Here is a 25,924-nt window from a genome sequence, read left to right on the forward strand (position 1 = left end):
CTCCCCCTGCAGGGTGATATATACAGAAGGGAGCTATGAGTCTGCTCCTCCCCCTGCAGGGTGATATATACAGAAGGGGGCTATGAGTATGCTCCTCCTCCTGCAGGGTCATATATACAGAAGGGAGCTATGAGTCTGCTCCTCCTCCCCCTGCAGGGTGATATATACAGAAGGGGGCTATGAGTATGCTCCTCCTCCTGCAGGGTGATATATACAGAAGGGGGCTATGAGTCTGCTCCTCCTCCTGCAGGGTGATATATACACAAGGGGGCTATGAGTCTGCTCCTCCTCCTGCAGGCTGATATATACAGAAGGGAGCTATGAGTCTGCTCCTCCCCCAGCAGGGTGATATATACAGAAGGGGGCTATGAGTCTGCTCCTCCCCCTGCAGGGTGATATATACAGAAAGGAGCTATGAGTCAGCTCCTCCTCCTGCAGGGTGATATATACAGAAAGGAGCTATGAGTCAGCTCCTCCTCCTGCAGGGTGATATATACAGAAGTGAGCTATGAGTCTGCTCCTCCTCCTGCAGGGTGATATATACAGAAGGGAGCTATGAGTCTGCCCCTCCCCCTGCAGGGTGATATATACAGAAGGGTGCTATGAGTCTGCCCCTTCCCCTGCAGGGTGATATATACAGAAGGGGGCTATGAGTCTACTCCTCCCCCTGAGGGTGATATATACAGAAGGGTGCTATGAGTCTGCCCCTCCCCCTGCAGGGTGATATATACAGAGGGGAGCTATGAGTCTGCTCCTCCCCCTGAGGGTGATATATACAGACGGGGGTGATGACTGCCCCTGTATGGTGACACAGCTTGCAGCTGGGGGATGTACGGGGTGTGTGATGAAGATGATGACATTTGTCGGCCTACACACGGCTGACTCAGCTCTCCCCCATCACAGAGGTTGCTCAGCAGACACGCTCACACCCCCGATGTGTCACCCACCACTCATGTACTACAGACACGTGTGAGTCTGAGCTGAAGGAAGAACAAAACAGGAAAGGAGACTTGTTATTTATCAATGGAGCGTCTCGGTTTCAATGACTGGACATCATCCCCGCACTCCCACCCCAAATGTCTCAAGCGATGGGAGACCATGAGTAGCCTCAGACAGGTACACAAGCCAGAAACCTTGAGGGTGTACGCATTATTCTAGGCAGGGCATCACAGAGCAAGATGTAGACTGGGGAGTCACAAGAACTAGTCACCCCGGCCCGCTAGCTTTAAAGAAGTTCATTTCTTTGGACAATGCCTATGGAACAAGCCGAACACAAAGTGTCGTCCCCCCGGGACCCCCAGTGATCTGCAGGTGAATCAGACAGTAAGTGTGCAATGTCTCTGCAGCACCCCCCTCAGGGAAAATGAAGCATTACACACTGAACATTCCTAGACCACCAGTAGTTGATCAACAGGAAGGGGGGGGCTGTGTATACACAGCCCAGTCTATACACTACTACACCGTGTCCTGTATATACACACACAGCCCAGCTCCAGTCTATACACTACTACACCGTGTCCAGTATATACACACAGCCCAGCTCCAGTCTATACACTACTACACCGTGTCCTGTATATACACACAGCCCAGCTCCAGTCTATACACTACTACACCGTGTCCAGTATATACACACACAGCCCAGCTCCAGTCTATACACTACTACACCGTGTCCTGTATATACACACACAGCCCAGCTCCAGTCTATACACTACTACACCGTGTCCTCTGAATACACACACAGCCCAGCTCCAGTCTATACACTACTACACCGTGTCCAGTATATATACACAGCCCAGCTCCAGTCTATACACTACTACACCGTGTCCTGTATACACACACAGCCCAGCTCCAATCTATACACTACTACACCGTGTCCTGTATATACACACAGCCCAGCTCCAGTCTATACACTACTACACCGTGTCCTGTATATACACACACAGCCCAGCTTCAGTCTATACACTACTACACCGTGTCCTGTATATATACACACAGCCCAGCTCCAGTCTATACACTACTACACCGTGTCCTGTATATACACACACAGCCTAGCTCCAGTCTATACACTACTACACCGTGTCCTGTATATACACACACAGCCCAGCTCCAGTCTATACACTACTACACCGTGTCCTGTATATACACACACAGCCCAGCTCCAGTCTATACACTACTACACCGTGTCCTGTATATACACACACAGCCTAGCTCCAGTCTATACACTACTACACCGTGTCCTGTATATACACACACAGCCCAGCTCCAGTCTATACACTACTACACCGTGTCCTGTATATACACACAGCCCAGCTCCAGTCTATACACTACTACACCGTGTCCAGTATATACACAGTCCAGCTCCAGTCTATACACTATTACACCATGTCCAGTATATATACACAGCCCAGCTCCAGTCTATACACTACTACACCGTGTCCTGTATATACACACACAGCCCAGCTCCAGTCTGTACACTACTACACCGTGTCCTGTATATACACACACAGCCCAGCTCCAGTCTATACACTACTACACCGTGTCCTGTATATACACACACAGCCCAGCTCCAGTCTATACACTACTACACCGTGTCCTGTATATACACACACAGCCCAGCTCCAGTCTATACACTACTACACCGTGTCCTGTATATACACACACAGCCCAGTCTATACACTACTACACCGTGTCCTCTATATACACACACAGCCCAGCTCCAGTCTATACACTACTACACCGTGTCCTGTATATACACACACAGCCCAGTCTATACACTACTACACCGTGTCCTATATATACACACACAGCCCAGCTCCAGTCTATACACTACTACACCGTGTCCTGTATATACACACACAGCCCAGTCTATACACTACTACACCGTGTCCTGTATATACACACACAGCCCAGTCTATACACTACTACACCGTGTCCTGTATATACACACACAGCCCAGTCTATACACTACTACACCGTGTCCTGTATATACACACACAGCCCAGCTCCAGTCTATACACTACTACACTGTGTCCTGTATATACACACACAGCCCAGCTCCAGTCTATACACTACTACACCGTGTCCTGTATATACACACAGCCCAGCTCCAGTCTATACACTACTACACCGTGTCCTCTATATACACACAGCCCAGCTCCAGTCTATACACTACTACACCGTGTCCTCTATATACACACAGCCCAGCTCCAGTCTATACACTACTACACCGTGTCCAGTATATATACACACAGCCCAGCTCCAGTCTATACACTACTACACCGTGTCCTCTATATACACACACAGCCCAGCTCCAGTCTATACACTACTACACCGTGTCCTGTATATACACACACAGCCCAGCTCCAGTCTATACACTACTACACCGTGTCCTGTATATACACACACAGCCCAGCTCCAGTCTATACACTACTACATCGTGTCCTGTATATACACACACAGCCCAGCTCCAGTCTATACACTACTACACCATGACCTCTATATACACACACAGCCCAGCTCCAGTCTATACACTACTACACCGTGTCCTGTATATACACACACAGCCCAGCTCCAGTCTATACACTACTACACCGTGTCCTGTATATACACACACAGCCCAGCTCCAGTCTATACACTACTACACCGTGTCCTGTATATACACACACAGCCCAGCTCCAGTCTATACACTACTACACCGTGTCCTGTATATACACACACAGCCCAGCTCCAGTCTATACACTACTACACCGTGTCCAGTATATATACACACAGCCCAGCTCTAGTCTATACACTACTACACCGTGTCCTGTATATACACACACAGCCCAGCTCCAGTCTATACACTACTACACCGTGTCCTGTATATACACACACAGCCCAGCTCCAGTCTATACACTACTACACCGTGTCCTCTATATACACACAGCCCAGCTCCAGTCTATACACTACTACACCGTGTCCTGTATATACACACACAGCCCAGCTCCAGTCTATACACTACTACACCGTGTCCTGTATATATACACACAGCCCAGCTCCAGTCTATACACTACTACACCGTGTCCTGTATATACACACACACAGCCCGGCTCCAGTCTATACACTACTACACCGTGTCCTGTATATACACACAGCCCAGCTCCAGTCTATACACTACTACACCGTGTCCTGTATATACACACACAGCCCAGCTCCAGTCTATACACTACTACACCGTGTCCTGTATATACACACAGCCCGGCTCCAGTCTATACACTACTACACCGTGTCCTGTATATATACACACAGCCCAGCTCCAGTCTATACACCACTACACCGTGTCCAGTATATATACACACAGCCCAGCTCCAGTCTATATACTACTACACCGTGTCCAGTATATACACACAGAGCATCAGTCTCTAAAAAGTTAGTAATAGAAAAAAATATATATCTCCATTCCCCTTAATTTCCCCGTACTATTCCCTCCACCCACATATAACGCTCGCCTGGGGCTTCCCCCGTGCGTCACCGCCGTGTGTTTGCCTCTCTACGTCTGAAGGGGAAATGGTTGAACTAAGCCGGAGGGACAGACAATGCAATGAATGGGACCTGGCGGGTAAGGGGTTAGGGAAAAGTGGGAGATCACATGACCGTACAACGACACAGAAGAGCGACATTGTGTGTGCGAGAGAGCGTGCTTGATACAACAGCAGGGGGGGGAAATGCTGCTATGAGACAGAAAGCGAGACGCATGGAAGAGACAGAGACAAACAGACAGCCAGCAACAAGCGGAGTACAGAGAATGAGCTGGTTAAGCGTATGAGACAGAGAAGTAAGGTGAGAGACAAAAGAGACAGGGATCAGAAAACGCAAGAAAAAAAGAATGAGACGGACAATGTGAGTCAGTCTAAAACAAACGGGTACAACCGCAGCGACTGTAAAGAAAGGGAAACACAAGACATTGGGCAAGTGCGAGACAACAGGACGAGAGAGACAGCCGTGAAGCGTCAGACAAGACGGAGCTGGACAGGTCATAGATGTAAGACCGAGAGGAACAGCGACAACCATGACCGAGGGCCATGTGAACAGAGTCAAGATCCCAACTGTCACTCACCTCCGGGACAAAGAGACAGCTGCCATGGGAGGGTCTTCGCCTCAGCACTCTAGTACACCCTCCCCACCCTCCACCCAGAGAAGTCCTATGTGACCGACAGCTTCCAGAAAGACCGGACTAGCAACTTCAGAGCAGCATGGCCGTGTTCCAGCTCCGTCCCGTCCGTTCCTGACTGTGAGCTCGCTCTTCTATGAGTTTATCGGATGTTCTCTCACGCTTCTCTTCTTCCCCCACCAAGCTCCGCCCTCCCGCACCTCCGCCATCTCTCCTGGAGCCGAGTTTAAAGGGACACTGATGATGTCACTGCAACCCCAAAAACACACCCACCACGGGATTCCCTGACCACACACCACTCCCACACCCAGCCCACTGCTTGTTTAAGGTGGAATGGACTGTGCTTTAAGGTAGACTGAGTCAATGTCTTACATAGAAGAGCAGACTTTAAACGGACGGTACAAGAGAGTGCTAACGAGCGAGCAGACGCTTCTCCATAGAAGATGATCTGTCACTTCAGGACCGGAGCACTCGGATCGCTCTAATACACGGTAATTGTACGGTAAGTTCGCACACCATCAGCCCCTCTACTTACTATGTGCACAAACTGTTTTTTCTGGAATTCAATGTTTTCCTTCTATGGCTCGACTGTCTGGTTCTTACGTATAACTGAGGGCCGGGCGGGGAAATGATTGATGTCGATTACCAATTACTAAGGAGTCTTACAGATCTGGAGTCTATTTGACTACCATCTACGAGTTTAGGTCAACACGTCTTTAGGTGTTCGGCCGCCTGTGGTCATCAGTCACCTGAGGTCACACCATAGAGGGGACTGAGCGCCAATGTTGGATTGTGGCTTACATGTACACGACTGTGTGAGGAGGTTCACAATCTACTAAGACACTGGGGGCATACAGCAAGCCTGGCACCAGTGTGGGCAGGTGTCTGAGCCAACGATGACAGCGTTGGGGGGCTCGTGACACGGGAAGGATGTCGCCTCCATAAATACAGTGTGACAACAGAAGACTCGGGAGTTGGGAGAGGGGGAAGGAAGTGACATCAGAGAGACCGAGGAAGGGAGGAGGAGGGAGAGAGAGACACAAAGGAGGACGAGCAGAAGAATGGAGGGGGAGAGACAGATGTGGGAGAAAGAAGTTTCAACGAGAGATAGGGAGCGGGGTGTGAAGGGGAGAAGCAGAGAGACGGGAGAGAGTATGGAGAAGAGAGGGACGGGTTAGAGGCGAGACAGGCAGCAATTTGACGGATGAGAGAGAGAGAGAAGTTGTGGGGTAAATAACAGAGACAGGCAAGAAGTGGGGCGCTCTGGGCGCGGTTTACACGCATGTAATGGAGATAACTCTAGGATGGACATATCCGTTTAGGACATGCGGTTAGAGCGTAAAGAGGGAGACGGATGAGGTCACTGTAATGGGCGAGACGTTCTGTTCCCCCCTCGGAGGGGGCGTTCGAGAGCGACACAGTCATCCAGTCATTACACGTCGTCACGACTTTAACCCATTGTCGCCGACCCAAGCGGATAACTAGTTCCAAAATAAAAACTTGGCTCCGATAGGAAAAGCCGAGACTAAAAATAGTCCAGAACCTCGTCGCACTTATAAATAGCGGAGGGAATGCGGTGACTGCGGGGAGATTTGGTGCCCCCGTGTGCCCAGAATCTAAAGAGTCATTGATAGGTTATTAAAAAGGGGACAAACAAGTCGCAGAACTACTTTTTTTTTTTTTCCAAGAAACCTGCAGAGCGTCACAGCCTGTCGCAGAGCATCAACCCCTCTTCCCATAACAGCGGTGCGCTTCTACTTTCTCAGAAACCGGCGTGACGAAACACTTCTCCTTTACACTAAAACTTTCACAAGTGTCCGGGAACTGTGGCGCATGCATGTGATAGAACACGCGTGTGGCGAGCGCGAGCCTCAGGGGCTGACGACAACACGCTTTAAGTTTTAAAGGGTCTGTACCAAGATTGCAAGTTGTCGCCTTACCACAGGATAGGGAATAACTTGCTTATGGGTGGGGGTCTCACTGTCGAGACCCCTACCGTCCACCAAAATGGAGAATAGGCGCTTCTTCCCCCACGGTGACGTCACTGTGGAGGGAGCATCGGCCGAGCATGTGCTGTCAGCGCTCCATTCACTTCAACGAAGCTGACGGGATAGCCGAGCGGGTGCCACCAGGGCACTCGGCGGTCCCATTGAATGTGAAGGGCACATGAGTGCATTTGCACAGTTAGTGCTCCACTCAGTTGCTCCCTGCAGGGGTGAGGTAAACCTGCAGTAAGGACGGGGGTTTCACAGAAAAACCCATGCCGACCAGCAAGCTACCCCCTACCCTGCGGATAGGGAACAACTTGCAATCTTGGTAAGCCCATTAATACAGAAAAACTATGAAATGTATTGTGTAACGTACCCATAGGCTATTCTGGTGAAGCGCATCCCAAAACTACAAGGTTTTATAAAAAATACTGTGTGTATTTTTTGTGGGATAGAGTGCAGCATCTTGTCCCACAAGGAAAAGTATGTTTAATGTATACATTGTTTATATCTATTTAGTCAATGAGGAAACGACATTTTATAAGAGGCTCTCGGAGGCCCCTTGTGTGTAGTGACCTCTTCTTCCGCTTGTGTAGAGCTTGTTGACCACTAGACGCCTCTACGACGCAGAGAAAAGATTTCACCCCGTTACCAGAGTCTGAGAGGGGCGCATTATTGGGATGTGAGAAACTGGATGGTCATATTGATGAATTGTCCCCCACCGGCCGTTCTGACAAGACTGTTAGGAGGTGTTGAGACCAGTGGATGTGTGAGGGCACACAAGGTGACCAGGCTCAGGCCGCTCCCTACAGACCACCAGTAGAGAGGAGCGTCTGACCAGACTGTTAGGGGGTGTTGGGACCAGTGGATGGGGATACACAGTGTGACCAGGCTCAGGACGCCCCCTACAGACCACCAGTAGAGAGAAGCATCTGACCAGACTGTTAGGAGGTGTTGGTACCAGTGGATGAGGGCACACAAGGCAACCAGGCTCATGACACGCCCTACAGACCACCAGTAGAGAGAAGCATCTGACCAGACTGTTAGGAGGTGTTGGTACCAGTGGATGTGTGAAGGCACACAAGGTGACCAGGCTCAGGGCCCCCGACAGACCAATTGGAAGAGAGGAGCGTGTGATCATCCGACAACCACCAGCAGCTCCAACTGTTTCATAGTCCACCATCCAGAGCCAGGTGGCACCATAGTTACACCCTTAGGTTTGTCGGAATTGTTGCCAGGTACTTGGCTGAAGGACATTGCCTCTTGGTGCCCATTACATGTACAGCCTGTGACACCCACCATCGCCTCCGTTTGTAGTGGTACGAGGGATGATGACAGCTCAGCGATATGTTCAGGACATCCTGCAGCCACATGCGTTCCTCTCATGGCTGCTTCCAAGAACCATTTTCCAGCAGAATAATGCTCGGCCGCACACACAAGGGGGTCACAGGAAGCCCCTAAAACATGGTCACACTTCTATGGCTGCCCGTCACCAAATTTATCACCAATAGAACATGTATGGGACCATCTGGGACGCCAACTTCAACTGTCTACAAGTTTGTACTATCTAGAGGTTCATTTACAGCCCACCTCTATCACATCTTGTATCCAAGCTAGAGGTGCTAAAACAGGGTACTAGAGCCTCCATGCCTGCCCGTATCACATCTTGTATCCAAGCTAGAGGTGCTACAACAGGGTACTAGAGCCTCCACGCCTGCCCGTATCACATCTTGTATCCAAGCTAGAGGTGCTACAACAGGGTACTAGAGCCTCCACGCCTGCCCGTATCACATCTTGTATCCAAGCTAGAGGTGGTACAACAGGGTACTAGAGCCTCCCTTCAATGGGTCAGTTTTCCACAGTAAATAATACTTTTCCTCAGATATTGAAATCACTTACTTATATCAGTGTTACAATCACACAGACACAGTTTCATAGAATGATAGGAAGGGACCTCCAGGGTCATCAGGTCCAACCCCCTGCTCAATGCAGGATGTACTAAATCATCCCATACAGATATTTGTCCAGCCTCTGAAGACTTCCATTGAAGGAGAACTCACCACCTCCTGTGCTTAGCCCAATTCCTCCCATTCTGTATGCGCTTTTTTCATTTTTCTAGCCCAGATGTAGGACTTTGCATTTCTCATTGTTAAATACCATTCTGTTAGTCACCGCCCACGGTTCAACTGCGTGCAGCTCTTTTGAATCCTCTCTCTTCTCTAGTGTTAGATATCCCTCCTAGCTTTGTGTTGTCAGCAAACTTGATTGGTTCTCCCTCAATTTGCTCCTCTAGATAATTTATAAAAAATATTGAACACCACTGGGCCTAGGACAGAGCCTTGTGGTACCCCACTTGAGTCATTCTTCCAATTGGATGTACAGCCATTTATGACCAGTCTTTGAGTACGATCACTCAGCCAGTTGTGAATCCACCTAACAGTTGCCTTGTCAATCCCATATTTGGTCAATAAGTATGGTATGAGATACTTTGTCAAATGCTTTACTAAAAAAAAGTCAAGATATACTATATCCACCGCATTTTCCTGATCAAACAAGTCGGTGATTCTGTCATAGAAGGAAATTAGATTAGTCTGGCATGACTTGTTTGTTACAAACCCATGCTGGCTCTGGTTAATTACTCCATTCTCATCCAAGTACTTGCATACATGCTATGCTGCTTAATAACTTGTTCAAAGATCTTTCCCGGTATAGAAGTCAGGCTCACAGGCCTATAGTTTCCTGGATCCACCTTCTTTCCTTTTATGAAGATAGGGACAACATTTGCCCTTTTCCAATCTTCTGGGACTTCTCCTGTTCTCCAGGAATTTTCAGAGATTATGGTGAGTGGTTCAGGCATTACTTCCGCTGTTTCCTTCAGTATCCTAGGATGTAATTCATCTGGACCTTGAGACTTGAATTTATGTAAGCTAGCTAAGTGTTCCCTCACCATCTCTCTGCTTATAGATAGCCTGCATTATTTTATTCCCCCAGTAGCACAGGAACGATCAGCTGATGTTCCATCTACTTTCTGAGAGAAAACAGATACAAAATAGGAATTTTGTATTTCGGCCTTCTCAACATAATTCTTAACCAATTCGCCATTTTCATCTTGTATGCATCCAATAGCATCTTTGACTTTTCTTTTGACATGCCCCCAAAATCTCTTTTTTTTAATTTTTTTTTTATAAATTGCTTTTGGCCTCTGTTGCGCTTGCAATTCGTTATTAGCTTTTCTGACACTTGCCCTACAGTTTCTGCAGACCGCATTATTTTCTTCTTTAGATATTCCCCCCTCTTTCCATTTGATAAACATATTTTTCTTCATTTTGTACAAGTTCTGTGTTCATCCATCCTGGTTTCTTTAAATTCTTCCCATTCTTCCTTCTTTTAGGGATTGTTAACGATTGTGCTTTGGGAATCTCATTTCACAATATTTCCCAACCTTCTTGGACATTTCTGTCCTTAAGAACATCCAGCCATTGGATTCTTTCTCTCCTTTTTCTGAGTTCATTAAAATCTGCCTTTCTGAAATCCAACCTTGAGGTCTGAGTTTTTTCAGGTCTTCCTCCTATGTTTATTCAAAATTCAAGAATATCATGATCACTGCCTCCTAAGGTCCTAGCCACCCTTACTTCCTCAACCATCCCTCCCTGTTGGTAAGAATAACCGTATATACTCGTGTATAAGCCAACTTTTTCAGCACATTTTTTCTGCTTAAAAAGCCCCCCACGGCTTATATGCGAGTGAAAATTTACAAAAAAAAAATAAAAAATCCATACTTACCTCTACGCCGCTGCTGGGGCTCAGGCGCATGTAGCCACTTGGGTCCAGTCACTGTAATGAAGTTCTTTCAGCAGGCAGGGATTACAAATCTCCAGCTGCTGAAAGGGCTGCGTCTGACCGGACAGACAGTGCTCGGCCTGAGCCCTGGCAGCGGCGGCGAAGTAGGGGTATGTGTATGTGTGTATATTATAATTTTTTTTTACTACAACTAGGGATGATTTTCAGGGAAGGGCTTATATTTAAAGCCCTTCTCTGAAAAATCACTGTGGGGCAGGCGGGTCCCGGCAGCCCATTGCACTGCGTTACTGTATGTGTTGCGTTAGCACTTCCCATACATATGCGGTAACGCTGCGTATACAGTTCCAGTAGCTACTGCATTTTCCACCCTAGGCTTATACTCGAGTTAATACGTTTTCCCAGTTTTTTGTAGTAAAATTAGGTGCCTTTGGCTTATACTCGAGTATACACGGTAGGTCCATAGTAGCGAATCCCCTTGTTTTCTCTTCTAACTTTTGGAAGATAAAGTGGTCTACAAGAGCGGATAAGATTCTGTTGGATCCATTACTTTTACCTGAGAGATTCCCAACAAATGTCTGGATAGGTAAAATCTCCCATGATCACTGTGTTGTGGTTTTTTGAGAGGTTGGCCATCTGATGTAGAATGAGTTCCTCCATAACCTTCTGCTTGTCCAGGTGTCCTATAGTAAATGCCTACAATGGTGTCCTTTCTGTTGTTCTCTCCTTGTATTCTTACTCAAACAGTTTCTATAGAACTCCCAGCTCTGAAGCTTGAATCTCTGCGGAGATGAATGTTTTCCTAACATAGAATGCAATACCTCCTCCCCTTCTTTTTGGTCTGTTTCTTATAAATAAGTTATATCCTTCAAGCCTTGTATTCCCATCATGTGTATCATCCCACCAAGTTTCCGAGATGCCTATGACATCATATTCCTCTTCCTGTGTTAGGAGCTCTGGGCATTTGTGTAGAAACATGTTAGTTTGTGATCGGGGTCTCTTGTTCCTCTAGTTCCTTCTGAACTTTGTCTTTGTTCTTTCTTTCCACTTCTAATAGTGAGGTTCTCAAATGTATTCATTAGCTGTATATTTGTACCCGGCCTCTCACTTCCCTTCCCATATTTTTCTAGTTTAAAGCTCTCCTTCATTCCATTTCGACAACTTCTAGGAGAGGGATTGGTTTCACAACGAGTGTATATGTTTTTATTCTCAAGTGACCCCCCCCTCAACAAAAAAATAATAATATATAAGTGTTGAACTACAATACTGAAAAGAAAAACTTTGCAGTGAAAAAAAAACCAAAAAAAAAAAAAACACACTTATAAAAATAAGCACAAACATATGGAAAAGTAAACGCTTAAAAAAAAAAAAAAAAAAGCGCTGTACGCTTAAAGCTGCATACAGTTATTTCTGTGGGGTTTTTCCTTCATGTATGTTTAATGTATATGTTAAATTTACAATAAAAATGTGATAGAAAACAGCCACTTAGAAGGCAAATCAATGAAGCAAGCAGTCATATACAGGATCGAGAGCAGTCATATACAGACGGTGACATAAAAGTACGATTTCCAGGATCACATTAAGTGACCAAAGTCCAGGACTGATCTTTGTATTTCCAGATGCCCAAACAACACGGAGTCCAATGATCTGCGCTTCAGGGAACCATATGAAAGATGCAACTGTACCCGCTGAGATACAGTATCACATGGGTGGCCTAATCTTGTAGCTTATCTTGGAGACAATCTACCACCTAGACTCTAAGTATGCCAAGGTGCCAATGGGGCAGGAGACCAAGAGAAGGACATACTACAGACAGTAGGGAGATGTAAAAGGAAGTCTGGCACCTATTTTTCGGCCTTAAACAGACCAGCGTCAGGCTTCGCAGCAGTGAGCGAGCAGGCACATGCGCGGCGGGTCGTTCTCAGATCAGACCGACGTCACCGCATGTGCCCGTTTGCTCAGTGTGGCACAAGTGCAGGAACGATAGGTTGCATGATGCCTCCAGCAGGTGGAGCTGGAGACATCACCAAGCATTGAATGGAGTGGTTTTTCAAACAATGGGGAAGGAGAGGGCCCAGACCGCAGCCAACAAAGACCGCCCATCCGACGGCCCACCGCTAATTTGCATATGGCGCGGGATAAAGCTAAACACTGATATCTGGACAGTGGAGCCACGCTGGAGAAATAAAGGTATCTGTGGATTCCACATACCAGTGCGCATTGTATAGTATCGTTACCTGTGGTTCATCATCAAGAAGTTCGCACTGAAGACCAGATTAAGTATTTTACTGTAGGTGGTGTTACATTCGGCAGTGGCGACAGAGAACAGAGGAGCCCCGTAAATGGACCCTCCATTATGCTGCCATTTGTTTCCCATTCCATGACCTTTAAAATGACCCTTGGGCCAATTCCCCACCTCCTTGTTTGCCAACAATGCTCTTAGAAGGAAGGTCATGCTCTCACTATCCAGTAGCAGAAGGACTGTGCAATCAGAAATCGGCGCCCCGCTCACCAAGATCCCCATAGCAGTCGCATGGTCTGCCTCTATGGTACGGACTCGCTTGACATTATAGCTAGAGATGAGCGAGTATACTCGCTAAGGCACATTACTCAAGTGAGTAGTGCCTTAGCCGAGTATCTCCCCGCTCGTCTCTAAAGATTCGGGGGCCGGCGGGGAGAGAGCGGGGAAGAACGGAGGGGAGATCTCTCTCTCCCTCTCCGCTCCCCGCCACAACTCACTTGTCACCCGCGCTGGCAGCCGAATCTTTAGAGACGAGCGGAGAGATACTTGGCTAAGGCACTACTCGCTCGAGTAATGTGCCTTAGCGAGTATACTCGCTCATCTCTAATTATAACCCCTCACTCCAAAGCCTAAATGCATCAACCTAGTTTTGTGGCAAAACTAAAAACTTTCTAGTCAACTCCCAACAATATGGCGACATTATTTATTGGGCTTGTCAGCTTTATTGTGGGTAGGAACCCCAAAGGTTAGGAAGAACTCTCCTTGCTGAGCCAAGCAAACCCAAGGGTACTTGTAGCCTCGGCTCATGTTACCGATGACCACTGGGCTCACGTCACGATACAGAGGAGTCCTTCCTTACCCTCTTCTTGCAGATTACAATGGTGCCGATACTGCGCACAGCGACCAGCAGCCTCGCCCACAATAGGGCTTATTTACTATCGAAAATTGCACCCCAAAAAATGTCAAACACGCTTTGCGTCACATTTACTATAAGTTTTAGACACTTTCAAACTTTTTTTTTTTGCTGTGTCTGACATCGGTAGGTCCTTAATAGAAGAGGGGGGTGTGACCTAAACCGCACCAAGTTGCATCAAACAGTGCCCAAGTTTTGGCACTATTTTAGCATAAATTAAGCCAGCTAACAGGTGGTATAAACAGACCATAACAGCCTTAACATCTGACCGATTTACCATCCAGCACGAGTCGCTGTGATGAATCTGCGATATTTTAAAGGGGTTTTCGGGTCAAAAATAATATTGATGACCTATCATCAGGATAGTTGATCGGCTGGGGTCCATCGCACGGGACCCCGACCAATCAGCTCTGCGCCCGCAAGCTGCCAATGCCGCAACAACAGAGGCCGGAGTGGAAGCCTCCGTGCTGACCTCCCATGTAGTCGTCGCCGCTGGTAACTGCAGGCACATCTCATGGAAATCAATGGGAGCCATGCCTGCAGTTACAAGTGTCGCCACTACATAGGAGGTTGGCGTGGGGGCTTCTGCTCTGACCTCTGACCTTCGGCTCTGACCTCTGTATTTGGCAGATGCCCTGAGAAGAAAATTACCAGCCTGCTGGAAGCGAGCCTGGCATCACACAGGTAAATGGGAAAGGGCCAGGGCACTGAAGCAATGCTTTCATTACGTAAGCGCTTAGAGAGTGGAAATCTACTACAGACGTGATCAACAAACAGGTCCAGTGGCGAAGAAGAGATCACGCGAAGTAACCAAGAGCCTGAGATCAAGGATTTCTCTTTAGATATGTCCCATATTAGTGTAGTTGGGGTCCATCCTGTGGAGGATCGGAGACTTCTTTGCCACATATCCAAGCAATTTAACCATTTCGATCCATGGTAATTCCAGTATGTCAACTATTTATTCTAATACAAAAAAAAAAACACAACAAAAAGACACTTGCTGATTGGGGGGGTCCTGACTGCTAGGACCCTACCGATTCTGAGAACAGGTGTCCCCAAAGAGCCCCACATAAATAAATGGAGCAGCAGTCACGCGTGAGCACTAATGTTCCATTCATTTCAATGGGGCTGCTGGAGGCAGCAGAGTACAAGCGCCCAGCTACCGCCGGTGGTCTCACTGAAATGAATGGAGCAGCGGCGCGCATGTGCGACCACCACGCTATTCATGTGGCAACACTGCGGAGCACCGTTCCAACTTACACCCATCAGCAAGTTTTTTCCTATCCTACGGTAAAACCCTGATGGGGGCTTTTCACACTTCCTCGATGATTGAGCAAGAACAATCCTGGAAACCGGTCATCTGTCCAGTCATCGAACCATGTGAAGGTGCCACCGATCACCCGTTAGGTGTTTACATGGCACCAAAATCTATCAATGTTGGCGGGGAGGGGCTGCCGACAAGGATGAAAGTCTATGGGAGACGAATGATCATGCATCCACCACAGAGTGTGACTTGGCTGGCAGAGGAGCGCCGATCTTGTTTAACACTTGTTACACGGCCGGCATCAGTAAAAGGAGTCTTACCAGAGTTTGCATTTACAGAAAAGGTCAACATTTTTAACAATGTACAACTTTAACTGAGGTTCAGGCTCATTCGGCCAACAGCCATCTCTCCAGATCCACCGATACGTATGTACTCAGCTGAATGTGTTCTCAATGGGAAAAGGGGAAATGCCGCTGCCAGAAAGCTATAAACGGGCTTATTTCCACAAGTACAAAAGGATCTGGCCGACCCTCATCTCCCCCAACATCTGCTATTGTGGTAGAAATCGGGAGGCCACCAAACATTAGATGGTTGCCCGATCCTGCTAAAAAAAAAAAAAAAAAAAAAAAAAGGAAAAAAAAAATTTAACACTAAATCAGGTGGATTCGGCAAATATTCTGTACATCCAATATACTCGCTCACTTCTAGGGCACTGGTGGATATCAAAATACTTGACAATCTCCTTTTGTCCCATAGACTCCATTTACATGTTAAGGATCACTGAAAGTCCCAACAGTCAGACGGCCAGTGATTAGACATCTATCCTCTATCCTGCGGATGGAAGATAAATGTCTTCGGTGGTAAAACCCCTTTAAGATGGTAGCCAGAATTGGTGGGAAAGGGAGGCGGGTTATTGGGTAATAAGTGCTTAAAGGGGTTGTACCAGAATTAACCTTTATCCAAAGGACTAGTAATCATTAGGAAATTATAGTACCAGTGTTTCTGGTGGCGCAATGCGCCACACAGCTCTGCTGCATGCACGTCACACACACAGCTCTGCTACACTGCTTTCGCATATGAGCTGCACGTGATTTACGAACTTCAGCTGCTCGCTGAGGAGACATGTTCGCTCTGCCGACATTTACACATTTCAGCTGGTGGCAACGGTGACATCGTAAGTTGTCGCTGTGTCATGTAAGCTGCATGAGCTTCATGGCGGTGTTGAACCCTCTGTGGTGACATGTTTGCACAACAGCGACGGTTTGTTTCAACACTGGACAAGGTTGACGATTAGATGTAGGCTGGACTGGTGACGGCGGCATGTGAAGCTAGTGGTGAAGGACTACGCTTCAATGTTGTTGGTCGGTATGCACCGCCAGCTATGTATGTAGACATTTGTAAGGTGTACTTTATTGGAGTCTCCACACAGGTGTGCAGCTGCAAACTGCCAGACTGAGTACTGCTGTATCCATAACAACTGAGACCACGGGGCTTGGGGAAGGGGGTGCATTCAGTGCACAAGGATAAAAGGACCTGTGATGACGTCACTGTCATGTGATCCGGAGGCGGAGCTAAGAGCCGGTAACTGACATTCACAGGTGCTGTCAGGCTCTGCATTTAACTCACACGGAAGGATGGACAAGTGGTGCTAAAACTCTGATCAGTGGGGGTCTCACTGCCGAGACCCTGACTGCTCACAAGAATGGGACACCCAAATCCCCCGTTTTCGCCGTGGCGAATCCCCCACTGATCAGACTTTTATCACCTACGCTAGAGATGGGTGATAAAATATAAATCTGGTACAACATTTTTAACCACCAAGATACCTTTTTGTAATGCATTTCTGACATAAAACAAGATCCAACACGAATGCAGCAAACTCACCCGGTCATCGATGGCGAAGGACCAGTTCCGATGTCAAAGCAGAGCGCACGACGGACCCTAAAAACAATACAAACAGGATTAGCGGAGGAGAGGACATCAGTGCAGTGAGTGTACGTGAGAACCAAAATAGCAAGTGATAGTCAATGTGCGTGAGGGTAAGCAAAACAGCACGAAGAGTAAGTAAATATATAGTACGACAGGAGCAGTTATCTTGCGGCATCCAGCTGTCAGTAAATGTTGTTGTAGAACTACTAGACACAACGGAAAGCCACAAGGGCTAGTAGTGTCAATAAGATACCAAGTCATAGCTTCTTTATCCTGATAAGAAAATGAGACAAAAGCAGAACACTTTAAGATAGGTTCAACAAGGTGGACAAATTCGGTCACCGAAGCTTCAGAAAAAAATAAAGGCTATTCTCAAATCTAGGGCTAAAGATCATTTTTGGAAAAGACAAACACTGAATTTGTCCACTTTGTTGAAGGAAACGTTAAAAAAATAAAATAAAATAAAATAAAATAAAAAAAAACACACAATGGCTACTCTCTCCTGAAAGGAAACAAAATTATCAATTCCTGGAAAAAGCAATAATTTTGTTAAATTGTACGGTTTACATAAAGTTTGTTGAACAAACCAGTGGCCATCAGGAAAATAGGCCTTGTTGCCCATAGCAACCAGGACTCAATCGGACTCCAGTTGGTTGTGATAGGAGACAAGGTCACTCCCCTCCCACCAAGACGTCTTGGAGACGTGAAGCCCACTCAGTTCTTTTTCATCAACTTTATCTACAGTTTGAGGAGGCAGTTTATAAAGCCGCCCACCGCCATCCATCCAAGCCTGTGATCCTTACCACTCCAGGCTCCGCCAGCTTGGGCGTCTTTGGTTGTCGATTCGCCCTTCTTTCCCGTGGACTAACAACCATACTTTAAACAAGCGGCAAACTCAAACAGACTGACCGTACTTGGGGGCTTTGGCTGAACAAGAAGTTGCCTGCAGACCAGCAGATTGTGCATTGTCCATGAGCAGCTTAATGCAGGTTTGGCGCCAGCCCCCGTAACTTCTATATCTAACCCCCAGTAGAGCCGCCCCCCCAGCCTCTACACCCCTAAAACACTGGACCTTTATGAGTTCTGCAGACATTACCTATTGCGTCCTTCAGGGGAATAATTAGATTAGAAACCAAAATAGTGCTACTTTAGCCCGTTGACTGCAGTAATACGGGTTCTCATCTCAGTCGAGGAGGGTGGGTAGTGCCAAGTCCCCAGGAGAGACCTGCAGGCGATCGGCTCTTTTCCTCAGGGCTGGGTTGAGATGTTGGACATGGCACTCTTTGCCCCTTTTCCACAAAAGGAACCTGTTGAGCGATACCACATTAAAGGCGACACCGACCACAAACCTCCGGCGGCAGAACAGCACTTCATGTTAGCGCCATGCGGAACAAAAGGGTTAAAGTAACGTCATTTATCGCAGCTGCCGGCCGACCGACCCCCCTCCGGTTGGTAAGATAGGCTAGAGAGTGACCGTCGCCAACAAGTAGAAGGGGGAAATATCATCTGCTTCGTTGGGCTCCATGCGCACAAGCGGGAACCTCGCGCGAGTTGTGGGTTGCGAGACGCAGGACCGTGAGCGCCATTCTTTTGAATGGAGTCCTGCACAGGAGCGATGCTGCAAGGTAAAAAAAAAAAAAAAAAAAAAAAATCGCAGCAAGTCCTATTTTTTCACATCCCTCAGAAGATCTCAGCCATTGTTTTCAATAGGGCGGTCACAGGCCTGCCATGTGGGCACAAGTGTGATGCCAGGTTTCCTATTAATCCCAATGGGAAACGCTTGCGATCATCTGCCGCGCGTGAACCAGGGCCGGAGGATCGCCATGTCAGAGGGGCGGTTTTGTATGAACAGCCGCTGGCATCCGTGGGTGAAATGTGCGATATCGGGATGGGTTCCTCGCCTGATATCGCACTCCCCAGTGCGAATGTAGCCTCAGGGTGAGCGCGATATTGGGGTGAGAAACTCAGCCTCATATGGTGCTTGCCAAGGGGCACTTATCACGCCAATGCAAGGAGTTCCTCACACAAAAATGGATTCCTTCTGTGAAATTGCGATTCTCAGGCACTTGTTTCTTATCCGCTTGAAGAGGAAACGTCGCATGGAATGCGAGTGCCATGCAATCGCTTTTACGGTCCCGTTGAAAACAATGAGTGAGGCGTCCCAAAGGAACGCCAAAGCGATCGAACAGGCTGCGAAGAGGGGGAAAAACCGCGCTCATGTGAATAAGTCCATTCAAAAGGACGGCGCACAAAACTCGCACGGGATTCTCACTCGTGGGAAGAAAGACTCAAAGCGTTATTCTCATTTAGACTTTTATGGCGTCTCCACAGATTGTGCCATAAGACTCAGAAACCCCATGGCAGTATGTGGCCCCTACTGCCCCCTGCTGTATGCGGTGACCAGGGCGGTTCATTTGAATACGGCGGACCGAGCGCCCCAAATGCTTCAGGCCAGTTTCACACAAGTATATTTTTTTCGCCCCTATTGCAGGAGCCCGACCGCCCCCCTAATTACAGAAAACAGCAAGTCTCGGAATGGAGGCCGTTGTTCGCCCGGGTCCTTAGACGTCCAGCGGGCTGGCACTCGCGCCGTATTATGGTGGCGGGCACACAGATTTCCTGTTTTCTGGTATTATATAAAAAGCAATGTGAAATTTGCCCAAGATCTTTACATTTCACCTTCCAGCAGCCGGAGGTCGTGAAGGAACTCATGGGAAGAAATCAGATTGTCACGCCGGACAGTTTTAAAATTAAAGGCGTACGTAACGATGCAGATTAGTGGAGCGCCCATCCAGAAATCACTCATTATTAGAAAACCATTAGTGACAATACAGAATGAGGGAAACATAAGTTACAGCAAGATATACAACAGTCCCCAATGCGGGCCGCCATGTTACCAGCATTTATCAAGACCCTCCTGGAGGAAGACGTCCATCCTACCCGCACGAGCCGCTCCCAGACCCGCGCAGCATCCATCCTACCCGCGCAGCATCCACCCTACCCGCGCAGCATCCACCCTACCCGCGCAGCATCCACCCTACCCGCGCAGCATCCACCCTACCCGCGCGAGCCGCTCCCAGACCCGCGCAGCATCCACCCTACCCGCGCGAGCCGCTCCCAGACCCGCGCAGCATCCATCCTACCCGCGCAGCATCCATCCTACCCGCGCGAGCCGCTCCCAGCCCCCCGCAGCATCCTGCTACCTCCAAGAGCCGCTCCCAGCCCCCCGCAGCATCCTGCTACCTCCAAGAGCCGCTCCCAGCCCCCCGCAGCATCCTCCTACCTCCAAGAGCCGCTCCCAGCCCCCCGCAGCATCCTCCTACCTCCAAGAGCCGCTCCCAGCCCCCCGCAGCATCCTCCTACCTCCAAGAGCCGCTCCCAGCCCCCCGCAGCATCCTCCTACCTCCAAGAGCCGCTCCCAGCCCCCCGCAGCATCCTCCTACCTCCAAGAGCCGCTCCCAGCCCCCCGCAGCATCCTCCTACCTCCAAGAGCCGCTCCCAGCCCCCCGCAGCATCCTCCTACCTCCAAGAGCCGCTCCCAGCCCCCCGCAGCATCCTCCTACCTCCAAGAGCCGCTCCCAGCCCCCCGCAGCATCCTCCTACCTCCAAGAGCCGCTCCCAGCCCCCCGCAGCATCCTCCTACCTCCAAGAGCCACTCTCAGACCCGCGCCTGCAGTACTGCAAGGTTTCTTCTTCTTGTTAGCCGGCCAAAATAGAGGCAGCTGGTAAACTGCAGGGGGCGGCGAGGGCAACGTGGCCGATTCCAACTATAAGACACCTGTGGGGTCATCTGTCTACCATGGGAAGCGGGCCCAGCGCTTACATGTGACAGGTTGGCTGAGGACACCCACCGCATATAGCCCAGATCCAATCCCTCGCGGCAATTCATTTATTTAAAAAGGACTTAACAAAATTTTCCAAAATTCAAACATTTCATTGGTGCCGGATGCGAAAGGAACAAGTATTACCCCAGAAAACACACGTTACTGTTACAAATGCGCCTTGACGGATGTGAATGCCAGTCTCTGCACACCTATGTGAGGTTTACCTCCCCCCATATTACACAAGCCTATTATCAGCCCCCCATAAGGGATATCATTATTTACAGTCACTAAATACCGGGTTATTGTCTACTTTGTAAGCCGATGACTGCGACGCTCCAACATTGGCGCATGGTTCGTGTGTGTATGTGGGGGAGACATGACAATAATGGCGGTTCACATAAAGACGGTGGTTTTACCCAGATCACCAATCATATTCCAGCTCGTCGGGTTGAGGATGACTACAACATGGCACCTACATCCCGGTGGGTCACAATCACCTCGCACCAACAACCCCATTTACATGTATGGAAAGACTTCACAACATGCAGGCCCAGTGCCCACGGGGAAGCCTGTGGCGCCCGCACCTCAGTGGGCACATGCGAAAAGGAAGTCACAGCATGCGCCATTTTACTGCAGATTCTGTGTGGATGGCCGACAATCTCTATGGAAGCCAGCGATCCGTAATTCAATTGTGGATTTGTAGGCAGATACAACTCTGGTTGCTTGGAGACCAGGCAGGGGGGAGGCAAGGTTTTTTGGTCTTACGATTTTTTTTTTTTGCCCCCACGTAAATCCACGGCGCATCCAAGCACATCCGTGTGAGAAAATAAAAAAAAAAAAATATATATATATATTACACATACACACACACAGACACACAGACACACCGCACTTTTGTGTCAAAAGCTACATATAGACACAATCGCCGGAAAGCATTTAAAAGTCATTTTTGCACCAATTTGCAGGTCTTCCAATGCGGAAATCCACATGCGGAATCCGGGCATGCCGTGGACATGAGGTCTCACACAGGGCAAAGTATTCAACCATCAAAATTTGCGCCAAAAACCTCAAGTCTATATGTAGCTTTTGACACAAAAGTGCGATGTTGCGTACGAATCGTGGCACGCCCCATGTTTTTGCGTTTTGCGGTTATCCCCCATATTTCCCTATGGAGCCTCCTTTTTATCACAACGCACAAACTTGTGATTTTCGTGCGATTGTAACGTTAGAACGTCCACCGGCTTTCTTGCGTGAAAAATCGCAGCAAAAAATTTAAAAAAAAAGAAAATGAAAGCGGCAGCGATGTTTTCGGCAAAGGATCTGGAGATCGCCAGTGTGAAGGAGCCCTCAGACATGCAAATTGTGTTTGTTAATTCATTAGAATCGGACCGCCAAAGATGGCCGAGCTGAAGCACCGACTACTGCAGCCCCATTGAAAGAGCGGCGGTCCTCGTGTACAACTGCTGCTCCGCTTGTTCCTCGATGCACCGGACCCCCGTTCTCTGGATCCGTGGGGTCCCATCAGTCAGCCAGTCATAGTTTATTTGGTGGAGCAACCACTTTACTCATCCTACAATACAACGTTTATCACCTTCCTCTGCTCCCTGTCAGTGAATCCTTTCATTCACTGACAGCAAGAGATCTTGAAACTGTTGCAGTCTAACATAAAAGTGGTTCTAGGGGGACTTTGCCAATGGTTAGGATCAGTTTAAAAAACAATGCAGTGCAGTAGCAGAGATCAGTCTGTAGGGGGCGCATTCACCTCAGGCAGCAATGGTGCCAGCGAGGACTTGTATGAATACGGTTCACCGCCTCGCTTGTTACACACGACAATGGGTGGTGTTCTGAGCTGCCATCACAGATGTGAATACGGTTTTACATGAAGACGCTGCACCAAAACCCACCTGTCCGACGTGCAGAGACTGTAGATTTCTGCGGATGAATGAGAGCATGCAACGCTTCATCTGTGGTCCAAACGCGGGCAGCTGAGCAGAGAGTAGGCGGACCCCATTATAGTCAGTGGGGTCCACCCGGCGCAGATGTCATACCACCCTCAGGAGTAGGAGGCGTTGCCTGTACAAACCAATCAGATTGTAGCTTTCATCTTCAAGTCCGCCTAAACGGTAGAGCTGCAATATGATTGGTTGATATGGGTGGAATGTTGAACAGCCGTTATGTACCCCCCCATGCGCCATGTTGGAGGATCCCAGTTATACGTTAATCATGGGCTTACTAAATGGATAAGTATTTAAGGACTGTAAATAATGAGATTTTTCATGAGGACCAACCGTTCTGTGTAATGTGCGGTGAGGTAAGTCGCCGTAGGTGTGCAGAAACAGCATCTCCAATAGTAGATTGTACTGGTTCCGTTCCCCTCGTACTCAGCGCTGAAGAAATATTGTAATTAGTTCACACGACACGTGAATCACAAATAATACAGATGATCGCGCCGGATCACAGCCCAAGATGGCCGCCAACCGCACAGTAACTCGGTACAGACCCCCATGAAGAAGGACAACAGCAGCGCCCCTCTTGTTCCAGGCCGCTCTCACATATCTACCGCGCGGGGCGCGCTCAGAAGTGGGTGGAACCCTGCGTGCCGACAAGCGCACACACTACAAGCATCGTTGTTTGGGAGGCACCATTGCTGGTAATATAAAGTTAGTTACGCCGTATTACAAGTGCAAAACACGCGGTACAAACCGGTAGTGAGACCGGCCCTTGGAGCACTCCTGGCGTATACGGCGCATGTCACCATTGTCCTCGTCGGATCTCATCTTCCCACCATTTATCTTTTCTGTATATCTGGTCAATCGGGTGGCAGACGGGCCTTCCTGCTCCCCACCATCTGCCATACTGGACTGCGGGTGACGTATAGAAGCCGTACCGGGCGAGACGGCACATCTATTATATTGCCCTACGGATCTTAGTTCCTGCATTCGCGGCATGCTGGACACTACAAGGTGATCAGTAACGGCTAGTATCACCCCATAACTCAGAGTGAATATGCTCTTTTCCACAAAAATATAGTTCTAGGGTTTTTTTTTAAAGGAGTCCTGCTATGGCATATGAATAGCAGCTGGCACTTGGCCGACGCCAGGAGTCCTATTCAAATGAATGAAGAGGCAGTATGTATGTGTGCCCACCAATACCCCCACTGAAGTTTCTCTGCCATTCTGTGGCTAGTGGATACATTTCAGACATGGCACAGCCACCTTCAATGGGCAGAGAAAGGGCTAAAATGACCCATTGATGCACTCTCCACCCATTACACCACCCCGCTCCCAGTAGTCACGCATCGTTCATAGTTCACATGACTGCTACAGCCAATCAGGGGCTTCAGCTGTGATACTGCCATAAACAGAACATGACCACTGAGGCCTGTGATTGGCTGTAGTGATCATGCGGACAATGAATGGTACTATACCTTCTAGGTCCAAAGCCGTGGAAAAGGGCAGATTTACTGCAGCAGGGGGCAGTTTAACAGGGGCACAGCACTTGAAGAAAGAAAAAAAAAAAAAAGCCCTCTCTTCTGCTATGCAGCTAGTGAAGGTGAGGCTAAGCAATCAGTCATCATTTGCTGTATAACAGTAGGGGGCGCTCCATCCAGATGTGTCTGTTGTGTATAAGTGTATGAAGGAGACTAGTAGATATACTATATTGTGCTCCCACTCTCCCACCACCCCTTGTGTGCTTTACTGTCCTCCCTGCTCATGTCGCTGCCGTCCCCGGGCGCTGGGAAGGGAAGCCGTTCTATTCTACAGATGGCTTCTCCCTTTTGTAGGGCACTCGCCAGCCGCTGGATCTGAGCCCCTGTCAGTGTACTGGGCTGTGACCTATAGTAGCGTACACCGGATGCTCTGAGAGACCCAAACAAAACCATCTTGGTCCATCACCCACAGAACTGCCACACGGGCGCTGGGCACGGTGCAGCCACATATCCAGACAACCCAACACCCCAGGGCATTGGCCGACATCAATAGTGATGTGTGCCCAAGAGAGTCTCCTGTAACAACATTTACTACAATTACCGGTGAGGGAGACACGCCTGTAACATACACATGACTCAACACCGCCTAACCCTGCCGCTACACAATACACACACACATAGCGCTCGTGATGCAACACCCTGCAACCTGCCCTCCGCCATGATGTAACCGTATCCCAGCGGGCACAAGACAGGTGTGAGGGGATGTTTATCATTAGTGGGTCCCCGGGGGGAACAGCGGCGGGTTCACAGCATGTTTGTGATGCACGTTTAGGGCACACAAGAGTAAGTTTACCGCGTGATACGTGGTGAAGGGAGTCAATGAAAGTACATGGAGTGCCATACGTGCACAAGGAAGAACGCCGCATATTCTAGTTTGCCGCATATTACATGCGAGAGAACCCATTGTTCTCTACAGGCGCGCAGTTACCGCTGTCCGTACGCAGTTACATTTATACGCGCCGCTGCAAAACAACAGAGTGGGAAGTTTAAACAGAAAAACAAACAAGCCAGACTGCCCATGACAGCGTGCGCCGCAGACCCCCCCTCCCCCGACTGCGTGCGCCGCAGACCCCCCAAAACAGTATAATGTAAAGTACTAGACGGTACCAGACCATACAACAGTATCCAGTACTTGTGACAACCTGCTGAAGGGAAAACTATGTATACTTCATATATCACCCTGCAGGAGGAGCAGCCTCATAGCCCCCCTTCTGTATACACCACCCTGCAGGAGGAGCAGCCTCATAGCCCCCCTTCTGTATACACCACCCTGCAGGAGGAGCAGCCTCATAGCCCCCTTCTGTATACATCACCCTGTAGTAGGAAG

The 25,924-nt window shown here is 48.6% G+C and overlaps 1 protein-coding gene across 5 annotated transcripts in view; it reads right to left on the reverse strand.

The window, feature by feature from the left end:
* KDM6B (lysine demethylase 6B) overlaps positions 1–25,924 on the reverse strand; it is a 103,600-nt gene that overhangs the window by 22,064 nt on the left and 55,612 nt on the right. For 2 of the 5 annotated variants that reach the window (XM_066593826.1, XM_066593822.1), the window contains exons 2-3: positions 18,380–18,590; positions 17,239–17,295 (exon numbers count right to left, since the gene is read on the reverse strand). The gene's annotated coding sequence lies outside the window, so the exon portion shown is untranslated. Of the gene's footprint in view, positions 1–5,095; positions 5,289–17,238; positions 17,296–18,379; positions 18,591–25,924 lie in introns of those variants that run through there. The other 3 variants (XM_066593824.1, XM_066593823.1, XM_066593825.1) reach the window with 2 other exon arrangements.

The sequence above is a fragment of the Eleutherodactylus coqui genome, chromosome 2 (genome assembly GCF_035609145.1).
Source record: "Eleutherodactylus coqui strain aEleCoq1 chromosome 2, aEleCoq1.hap1, whole genome shotgun sequence".
Classification (NCBI taxonomy): Eukaryota; Metazoa; Chordata; class Amphibia; order Anura; family Eleutherodactylidae; genus Eleutherodactylus; species Eleutherodactylus coqui.